Here is a 10,117-nt window from a genome sequence, read left to right as displayed (position 1 = left end):
GTCCCAAGTTCGATGTCTGGTAAGGTGTTGTACTGCCCCACAACTGGGCATGGTTGTGCACATCTGTAATCCCAACACAAAAGGAGACTGAGACAGGAGGATCACTACGAGTCTGAACTATGTAGTGATACCTTGTATCAAAGAGAACAAAACAAACAAACAAAAAAATCCAATTAACCTAACTAAGTAAAAGTCCTCTAGAACAAAAACCTATAGGGCAGGGATGTAGCTCAGTGGTATAGAACCTGCCTGGCAAGTGCGAAGGCCTGAGTTCAATTCTCGGTAAAAAGCAAACAAAAAACTCACCATCATCACCAACAAACAACAATAAAAGGAAACTATAGTAGTGTGAAAAAGGAAAGGGGGGAAGGGCGGAGGGAAGTGACAGCAGCATGGCGGCAGGGCAGGAGCTGCACACCCTCATCTCCAGCGGCCCCCAGAGTCTCTGGGACACCCTCTCCCATGAGTGTTAGTTGGGAGCCCTCTGCCCTAGCTCTGCCTGCCTCCACTCCTCTTCCTTGTGCAGCAGGCTGGGCCATGAAGTCCACCTCACTCCCACAGTGCAAGGTGGATGTCAAGGAGTGAACTGAACCCTGTGAGATGAGAGATGCAGGACATTTTACTTGGATTGGTCTTAGGTCTACATTCTTCTGCTGTGAAAAGCTACCTATTGGGCTGGTGAGATGGCTCAGCGGTCTAAAGCACCTACTTAGAACAAGCTAAGCAAAGCACAGGGACCGCGTTTCAATCCCCCAGCACCACATGCCAGCCAGCCCTGCCCCCTGGTGGGCTGAGCTGACCACACACAGAAAGAAAGAAAGAAAGAAAGAAAGAAAGAAAGAAAGAAAGAAAGAAAGAAAGAAAGAAAGAAAGAAAAGCTACCTATACTAGAGAAACACGGAATAATTCATCTAGTACGTTTATCCCCTATGACTAAGGAAATTATTGATAAGGGCTTAGAAACTGGAGGAAGAGTTCTTGTCCATGGAAATACCGGGATCTCCAGAAGTGCAGCCTTTGTTCTTGCATATGCCATGGAAACCTTTGGGATGAAGTACAAGAGATGCATTTGCTTATGTGCAAGAAAGATTTTGTATGAATCCTAATGCTGGATTTGTCCATCAACCTGAGGAATATGAAGTGACCTACCTAGCAAAGTTAATAATACAAATGAGGTCACCACTCCACATAGAAAGGCCCTTCTCTGTTCATTCTGGTACCAGGGACAGTTTGACAAGAACACATGAAGAAGGTTATTTGGGAAACATGCAAGTGGCAAATGCACAGAATGGCCGATTCAAAAGTAACATGATAGAGGCTGTGAATTTCTATTTGAAAAGAGAAACTATTAAAGATGATACTAATGTAAAGTTGTAAAAACAGAAGTTACATCCTTTCAGTTACATGTTGCTTCCAGATTTTCTCTGCAAGTTGTTAAGCAACATTTTAAGATGTTGGAATTCTTCGGTAGATGGCACTGGAAGTTTTACACTTTAAATTTTTAAAACATTATTCATTTGGTACAGGGTCTGCTACATGGTTCAGACTCAGTGATCTTCCTGTCTCAGCCTCCCCACCACACCTGATTTCAGGATGGGCATGGCAGTTGGTACCAGGGATCAAATCCAGGTTCTTGCACTTGCCAGGCATGTACTTGGACTGCTGAACTATCTGTCCAGCTCCAATGCTTTTTTTTTTTTTTTTTTTTTTGGTGGAACTAGGAATTGAACTCAGGCCCTTCCACTTGCCAGGCAAGCACTTATTCTACTGAGCTATCTCCTCAGCTCCCTCCATTGCTATTTTTTTTTAAAAAGAACTTTACAGTTTTATTAAAAACTAAGAATTTGAGACTTTCTTTCTTTTTTTTTTTTTTTTTTTCACTTATGTATTTGGTACAGGGTCTCACACTGAACAGCTGGGACTTGTAGTGATCCTTTTTTCAGATTCCCCTGCACTGGGATTACAGGCATGCGCCACCACTCCCAGACTCTGTTGTAGGCTCAATGTGCCCTGGGGGTAGGGCTGGCTTGGCATGTGGGACCCAGGATTGAACCCCTGTCTCTGAGCTTGCCCAAGCAGGTACTTAGTCCCCTGAGCTATCTTGCTGGCCCTGAATTTTGGACTTAAAAAAAAAAAATCAAGGAGTACATCAGTACATGGCATGATATCCCTATTCCTGGGTAGGCAGAATATAGTCAATATAGACATACTTCCAAAGCTGATATACAGATTTAACACAATCCCAATTAAAATACCAACATAATTTTTTTCACAGAATTGGAGAAAACAAGCCTAAAATTCACAAGGAACCAGAAGAAACCTAGAATAGCAAAAGCAACTCTGGGCAACAAAAGCAAGGCAGGGGATATCACGATCCCTGACTTGAAATTATACTATACAGATATTTTAATAAAAAGTGTGGTGCTGTCAAAAAGAGACATGTGGATCAATGGACCAGAATAGAGGAAAATCTCACTGTAGTGGATTGTTAACTGTTGGTCAGCTTGTTACACCCAGCTGAGTTGAATTAGCATGGGGGAGGCCCACTGAGAATGGCTATGGTTCACTTTTGGAAAGCTCTGGTCTTCATCTTGAGCATCACTTCCCGGCTCCAGAGGGGAAGATGGTGTACTGCTCAGCGTCCTGGAGATGCTTATTGTGTTGGCTTTCCTGATGGGAACTCAGCTTTCCTCATTGCTGGAGGAGCTCAGGACCTCACTGTTGCTGAGGATGCCTGTGGTACTTTTGGTGGGGAGGTCTGGTGCTTACCTTGAGCGTTGCTTCCTGCCTCCAGTTCAGATCCTTGAGCCTGCTAGCACAGATCCTTCATTCCACTGACATAGACTTCCTAGATTCCACCACTGATCTCTGGACCTTTCTGTGAAACAGGCCTGCATGAGACATTGTCAAGGCCTCTAGACTTTCAGTTGGACTTGTGGGAGGCACTGTTTTAAGCTCTAGGTCTTCACCTGGAGTCTTGAAGGACACTATTGTGGGATCTAGACCCTCAGTTGGATTCTCTGGTCTTTGGTATATGGACAGATTTCCTGCACTTTTTGTATATGATTCTTTAGGTGATTCATTATAAAATAATCTTATAAAATGTGCTTTATATTTTATTGTTCATCTTGTAAAAACCTCAAACCACAACAAAATTGGTACAGGGAGTGGGGCTGTTGCTGTAATTCTACCTGACCATGTGGTTCAAGAGCCTTTGAGAATAGCTTATTGGAAGAGATAGGAAAGGTTTGGCAATGTTCCCTGAAACAGAAGTGCTGGAACGCCTTCATCTGCTGTGTATGGGAGATTCTGGTCACATCTCGAAGACCAGAAGGATGATAGAAATCCTGCTGATAAAGACCAGGCCCAGGAGGTTTCCACTGGGAAGGGCTCTGTTGGCTGTTGGACCCCAGATGATGTGTGCTTCAGCTTGGCAGAAAGTTTCTGCATTTTGCTTATCTCCAGAGACTTTGCCTGAGGCTGAGATTAAGTGCAGTGAACTGATTATCTGGCAAAAGAAATTTCAAGGCAGTTGAATGTTGACGTAGTGGCATGACAATTGTTGGGGGCTTTTAGTCAGATTTATGTTTCAAATCAAAAGCAAAAAGCCCAACAGGATGATTTAAATATTGTGGGTTTGGCCAGAAAGGAAGCCCCAAGAAAGCTGTGGACTGCAAAGATAGAGCTGAGATTTCCACTGCCAAGAAGGAACAAGAGAATAAAAAAGATGGCCTAACCATCCAGTAGAAAAGTATGAAGACGAAATATAAGAAATAAAGCCATGCTGTTAAGTTAAGCTGTGGGGGACTCAGGTCAATAATTTCTGACATTGCCAGTTAAACAGAAGACCCAATGCTATTATGGGCTACTGGACTCTTTTAGAATATTTTGCTGAGTTTACACAGCTATAATATTCAGTAACGGAACTTAGGAAAAATGGGGTACACCGATGAATGTCCATTCTGTATCTGTGTATTCAAAGTGGTTGGGGTAGATATATAGTTGCATTGTCTTAATGACTGGAATGATTTGTTCTAATGGTGTTTGTAAATAGGATCACAAGTCCGCATCTTGTACAGCAATTAACCACTAAGAAGAATATATGCAGTGTATTATTTGTTGAAAATGTACTTCCGATTTGATTTGAAACTGTCTCATTGCTATATGTTTATCAATAAAACTGTAGAAAAAAAAAAAAAGATGGCCTGATGGCATCACAAAAAGCAGCTAATTGCCACCCTTTGCAGCCTCAAAACTGTAAAAGTGAAAGACTGCTTTGAGGAGAAAGCCACAGAGCACCATATTCCAGGATGGCTGCAGGGCCACACCAGGTTCTAGAATGGTGGCATTATAGAAAATCTGTTCCTCAGAATCAGGTTCACAGTGCTCAGCAATCCAGGTGCTCAAGCCCTACAGCCAAAAGAGAAGAAAACCTATTGCTCCAGCTGGCAGCAGACCTCGGCATCATCAATGTGGCACTGGCTTGGGGCTCATGCAGAATGCAAGAGTTCTGAAGTTAAGAAACCTTGCAACTAGATTTTGGAAGGCCTGGGAGACCAGGCAGTGCACCCGAGAGGGCAGTGTATGAATGAATCTGAGTGTGAAGCAAAAAAAAAAAAAAAAAAAAAAGTGTTATCTAATTCTGGCATTATGGGAGTGAGAAGCACTGAGTGTGCAGTGGAGACCCCAGGAATTTGGGAAAGCCAGGAATATGGATCACCTAAGGAAAGCTGCAAGGCAGAAAGCAGGCCAAATAAGCCATAGGAGCTACCACCAAAAGTGCCATAGAGGTGGAGCCACATTGAGTTCACAATTTGCCACAGACTGCCTTGCATATTGAACATGAAAGTGCAGGATTTAATGCTTGTCATTTTGGATTATGAACTTGCTTTGGTTCCTTTGCTTTGGAATGGTAATGTTTTTCTCCTGCCACTACATATTGGAAGTGTTTAACTTCATTTGTACATTGGCTCACAGCTAAGAGTTTAAGTCTTAGATCTTGGAGACTTGGCAACAGCTCTTTATTTTTATTCTTTATGTATTTAGTACAGGGTCTCCAGGGTCTCACTACACAGATGGGACTTGTAGTGATTCTCCTATTTTCAGCTTCCCAAGCTTTGGATTACAGGCACACACCACCAGGCCCACTCTCAATCGCCATCTCAGCACACCCCAGGGGCAGGGCTGGCACAGCAGTGCTGGGGATCAAACCCCAGCTGCTAGACTCTACCTAAGCAGGCACTTTAGCCCGCTGAGCTATTTGGCCAGCCTGATCTTGGAAACTTGGGACTTGGGCTTTTTAGCAGTTCTGAAACTGTTAGGACTATCAACTCTTATAGGTGGACTAAATGCCTTTTGCATAAAGGGATGAATGTGTTTGGGGGGCCAGTGGCAGAATGTTAGTTTGGGTCTAGATGTCCCTCCAAAGCCTCATGCAGTCTTGGGGTGGACTTCTAGAGGTCATAATTAATTCATGATCCAAGGCTGGGATTATGGGTGTGAATGCTGCACCCGCCCTGGGGCAGATAGCCTGGATGGAATATAGCAGAGGGCAAGAGCTTTGTCTGCCCCTGCTGTGCCTCCCTTTTTTCTCTTGCTATTTTACTGTTTTCTGCCACCATGAAGTGCTGCCCTCTGCCATGTGCCACTCTGCCTTGGAGCCAACTGACAGTAGACTGAAACCTTCACAAACTGCAAGCTAAATAAACCTTTCCTTCCTTAATTCTGGGTGTCAGGTATGAGACCCAGCAATGAGAGAAAAGTAATTAAGACAGAATTTGGTATCACAAGTAGGGCTATTACTGTGACGTTGGCTGGCCATGTGACTTAAGAACTTCTGGAATTAACTTAGAAATGTTTTGACAGACTGGCCAAAGAAATAGCCCCTGTATGCTGTAAACTATATTGGAGCATCTGGGGCCGGGGAGATGGCTCAGTGGAATAAGCACTTCCCTAGCAAGCACAAGGGTCTGAGTTCAATCCCCGGTTCCACCCAAAAAAAAAAAAAAACAAGAACAACTATATTGGAGCATCTAATGGGAGTCTGGAAAATCAGAGTACTGACAGAAATGCCAGTGAAGACGAAGCTCAGGAGGCTTCAGTAGAGAACTGCATTGGCTGCTGGACCCAGGTAGTAAATTGTGCTCTGGCAGAAATTGGTCTGAATATTGCTTGTGTTTAGAGACACTGCCTGTGTGGATAAAGAAAAATTTCAATGCAGTCTATTATTGGGAAGGTAGCATGGTTACTGTTGAGAGCTTTGGACCAGATCTATGTTTGAAATTAAGGGGACTGTTGAGACAGCTCAGTGGTCTAAAGCGCTTAGGCAGGCAGAGAGGACCGTGGTTCGATCCCTGGCATCACATGCCATGCCAGCCCTACCCTCAGGGCAGGCTGAGCTGGCCAAAACAAAACAAATGGGAGAACTGCTGATTCCAATTCAGAGAAGCTTCAACAGCCCCCTCCCACATTCTAGTCTGACATTTCAATAGTGCCTTAGTAGAACAACTCCTAATGTCAAGCTCTTCCTTTCAATATTTCCATCAACAAAATTAAAAACATAAAAAAGTACCAATCATATTTAAGTAATGCTGTCTACACACACTGTGGCATTTCAAAAAAAAAAAATTAAGAGTGAAGAAAGGGGGGCAGGGGAGATAGCGCAATTGAATAAGTGCTTGCCTGGCAAGTGCAAGGCCCTGAGTTCAATCCCTAGTTCTGCCAAAAAAAAAAAAAAAAAAAAAAAAGAGTGAAGAAAGAGGCTGGGGAGATGGCTCAATGGAATAAGCGCTTCCCTGGCAAGCACGAGGACGTGAGTTCAATCCCCAGTTCCACCAAAAAAAAAAAAAAGAAAAGAAATTAAGAGTGAAGAACCTGTACCGTTATGTGAATGGCAGGGGGGAGGCTCTAGTGGAAATTTTTATTACAAGGATGAGATAAAGGAGAACACTGTTAAGAACTAGACAATGTAAAAATTAACTGAAGCTTTTCACCTGAAGATAGAGTTTATTTAAGTTGCAGGAGATCTGTTTATTAGTCTTGCCAGGCTTTGTAAAACTTTTTATGAAATTTAAATGATTGTGGGGCTGGTGAGATGGCTCAGTGGTCTAAAGCACCTACCTAGAACAAGCTAAGCAAAGCACAGGAACCGCAGTTCAATCCCCCAGCACCACATGCCAGCCAGCCCCGCCCCCTGGTGGACTGAGCTGGCCACACACACACACACACACACACACACACACACACACACAAAATTAAAAAATAATTAAAAAAAATTTAAATGATTGTAATAATTCTCTTAATGTTGGGTTTATATATATTTATAATCAGGTTTTTTAATCAAAGTAGTGTGTTTAACCTTAAATTTTGGTCACCCTTTGAATATTTTGCTTTTGATACAGGAATGAATGCAAAAAAATTGTGTATATGTAATATTTACTGTAAATCTAAATACACCAAGACATGTTAACTTTTCAGAAATCTGCCACTAGAGACTAATTTAAGAAATGTGTATGGCAGTCAGGTAGACCAGGGGTCTCACACATATTCGACTATTTCACCTTTGACAAAGGAGCCAAAAAAGTATACTAAAGTTGGCCTCTTTAATAAATGGTGCCTGGAAAACTGGCATCTATATGCACTTGAATCTAGACCCCTACCTTAAACTAAAATAAAACTGATCTAAATGTTAAAACAGAAATAATCTGTAGGAAGATAAAATAAGAGAAACTTTTCAAGTTACAGGCATAGGCAAGGACTTTTCCAATCAAAAGCCTGATCTGGAAATAATCCTGAGAATCAACAAATGTGATTATATGCAATAAAACAGCTTCTGTACAGCAAAAGCCATACAGTGAGATGACCTACAGAACGGGAAAACACTTTTTGCCAGCTATTTCTCAGACAGAGGACTAATATTTATTTATTTATTATTATTAATTTTTTTGCATTTTTAGGTAAGGGTCTATAGGGTGTTCAGGGTCTCACTACTAGGTGGGACTCATAACGATCCCCGTTTACAGCCTCCCAAGAGCTGGGATCACAGGTGCGCGTCACCATACCCAGTCTCAATTGCCATCTCAGCACACCCTGGGGGCAGGGCCGGCACAACAGGCATGGAGATTGAACTCCTGGCCCCTGTGCCTGCTTGCAGGTGCTTCAATCTGCTGAGCTATTTGGCTAGTCCTTCAGAGGACTAACATTTAGATAAAATAACTAAAAAGAAGAATTAGAACCCTCCCAAAAGAACCCAACCAAAAAATGGACGAGTGAATTGAATAGATGCTTCTCAGGAGACAAAGTACAGATAGTCAATAAATACGTGTAGAGAAATGGAAATTAAACACACTAGAACTTACAGGAAATGATGGAAGTAGTCCTATAAAACAATACTGAGGTTCTATCTTACGCTAATAAACATAGCCAACATCAAGAAATGAAGTAACAGATGTTGCCAAGGCTGAGGCATAAAAGTAAACTTCTGCATTGTAGATGGGAATGTCAACTAGTATAACCACCATGGAAATCAGCGTGGGGATTCCACAAAGAACTGCCATTAGAATTCCATTCCACCTAGCTATCCCCCCTGTAAGTATCTTCCCTTTCCAATAAATACAGAGCAAGACCCTGTCTCAAAAAACAAACAGAAGATAAACAAGTCATTTATAGGTAAATGAATGTACCTTGAGACCATATTATGTGAAATAAATCAAATGCATGTGCTTAAATTTCACATGGTTTCTTATTATGAGAAACCCAAGATATGAATAAAGAACAAAAGAGGAGGGAGGGGAAAAAAGGGTAAAAAAAGAATTAGGATCTGTTACGTACATGTACCAATTTCTCGCACAGAATATAAAAAAATAAACTGAGGGACCAGGGAGATGGCTCAGTGGAATAAGCACTTCCCTGGCAAGCGGGGAAAAAAAAAAAAAAAAAAAAAAAAAAAATCTGAGTCTTGATTTCTGTGTTTTGATGGAGTGGTCCGAAGGGAAGGTGCTCATCAAGGCAAAAACACAGCCATCTTATGTCCTGCCCCAGGTTCTTCCCTGTGTATGTCTAGGCAAGCGCAGGGTGAGGACAAGCTGCTCTGAAGCTGGACACACCAGTCCTGCCAACAGTGGCCTTTCTGACTCTGTAGATCACCTTCTGCAGGGGCGCCTTGTGGTGATCTGGCTCCCCAGTCATGCTCCTTACAGATGCTTGCTGTTTTAGAGTAAAGAGCAAGCAGTGCTTCCTGGGTAGTGAAAGGGACCCAGCCTGAGCGGGTCATTAGGAAAGGGAAGGAGAAGTGGTGGGGTGGAACTCTACTGTCTTTGTGTCACCTCCTCAGCTCCAGGGCTCTCACCAAATCAGAGAACCCTGGGCACTTCCGCTTAGTACTGTATCATCACTCAAGGAAGCACATACTGCCTGGGGCCACCGACTTGGGTCTGCTTCTTGCATAAAGCTCATCTAAATCCTGTTTTATAGATGGTCGTAAGGGAACTATGGTGCATGGACTAAGTACTAAAACGTGTTAAAGTTCTTAGTGAAAATGTTGGGGCTGTGGTGAAGCTCACAAGCCCAGGTGCAAGAAGGGGTGCCTCTAGCCTCCTGTGCTGTCAGCAGTGTGGTGAGACAATGTGACAGGAGCAATCTCTTCCCACTTCGTGCAGCACCGCGACCCCAGAGCTCCACAGGAGCAATGGCGCTTCTTGGGGAAATTGCCACCTCCAAAGCCAAGGCACACTGAAAGCAATGCCAGAGGAGACACTAGCCCAGCAGTGAGTCCTTCACTTCATCTGTGCGTTGCTTACTTAGTGAAGCTGGCACTGCCATGACTGCCAAGTGGGCCCCAAATCACCAGATACCATGGAGGGCCCATTGAGAAGCGCCGGTCAAGTACAAGTGCATGCAGGTCAAAGAAGATAATTTTATTCTTTTTTTTCCTTAAAGATACAACAGAAGGTTTATAATTCAGTATAATTAAACATGATTTGTAATTTTAACACTTAATGACAACAAAGAACTAATACAAATTATAAACTACTAGAGCAAAAACAACAAAAAACCCCAAATCAAATCAAATCTACTTTTCTGATCAAAACATGTGCCACAGCTAAACTTCCTTAGAAAC

General features: G+C 42.7%; 1 pseudogene; it reads left to right on the top strand.

Annotated features, from left to right (window-relative positions):
- Window positions 1-537: 537 nt before the first annotated feature.
- On the top strand, window positions 538-1,377 carry LOC111816361 (annotated as a pseudogene).
- The last annotated feature ends 8,740 nt before the right edge of the window (window positions 1,378-10,117 follow it).

The sequence above is a fragment of the Octodon degus genome, unplaced genomic scaffold (genome assembly GCF_000260255.1).
Source record: "Octodon degus isolate 3935 unplaced genomic scaffold, OctDeg1.0 scaffold00031, whole genome shotgun sequence".
In the NCBI taxonomy this organism is placed as follows: Eukaryota; Metazoa; Chordata; class Mammalia; order Rodentia; family Octodontidae; genus Octodon; species Octodon degus.
This window is presented reverse-complemented; position numbering and strand designations above follow the sequence as displayed.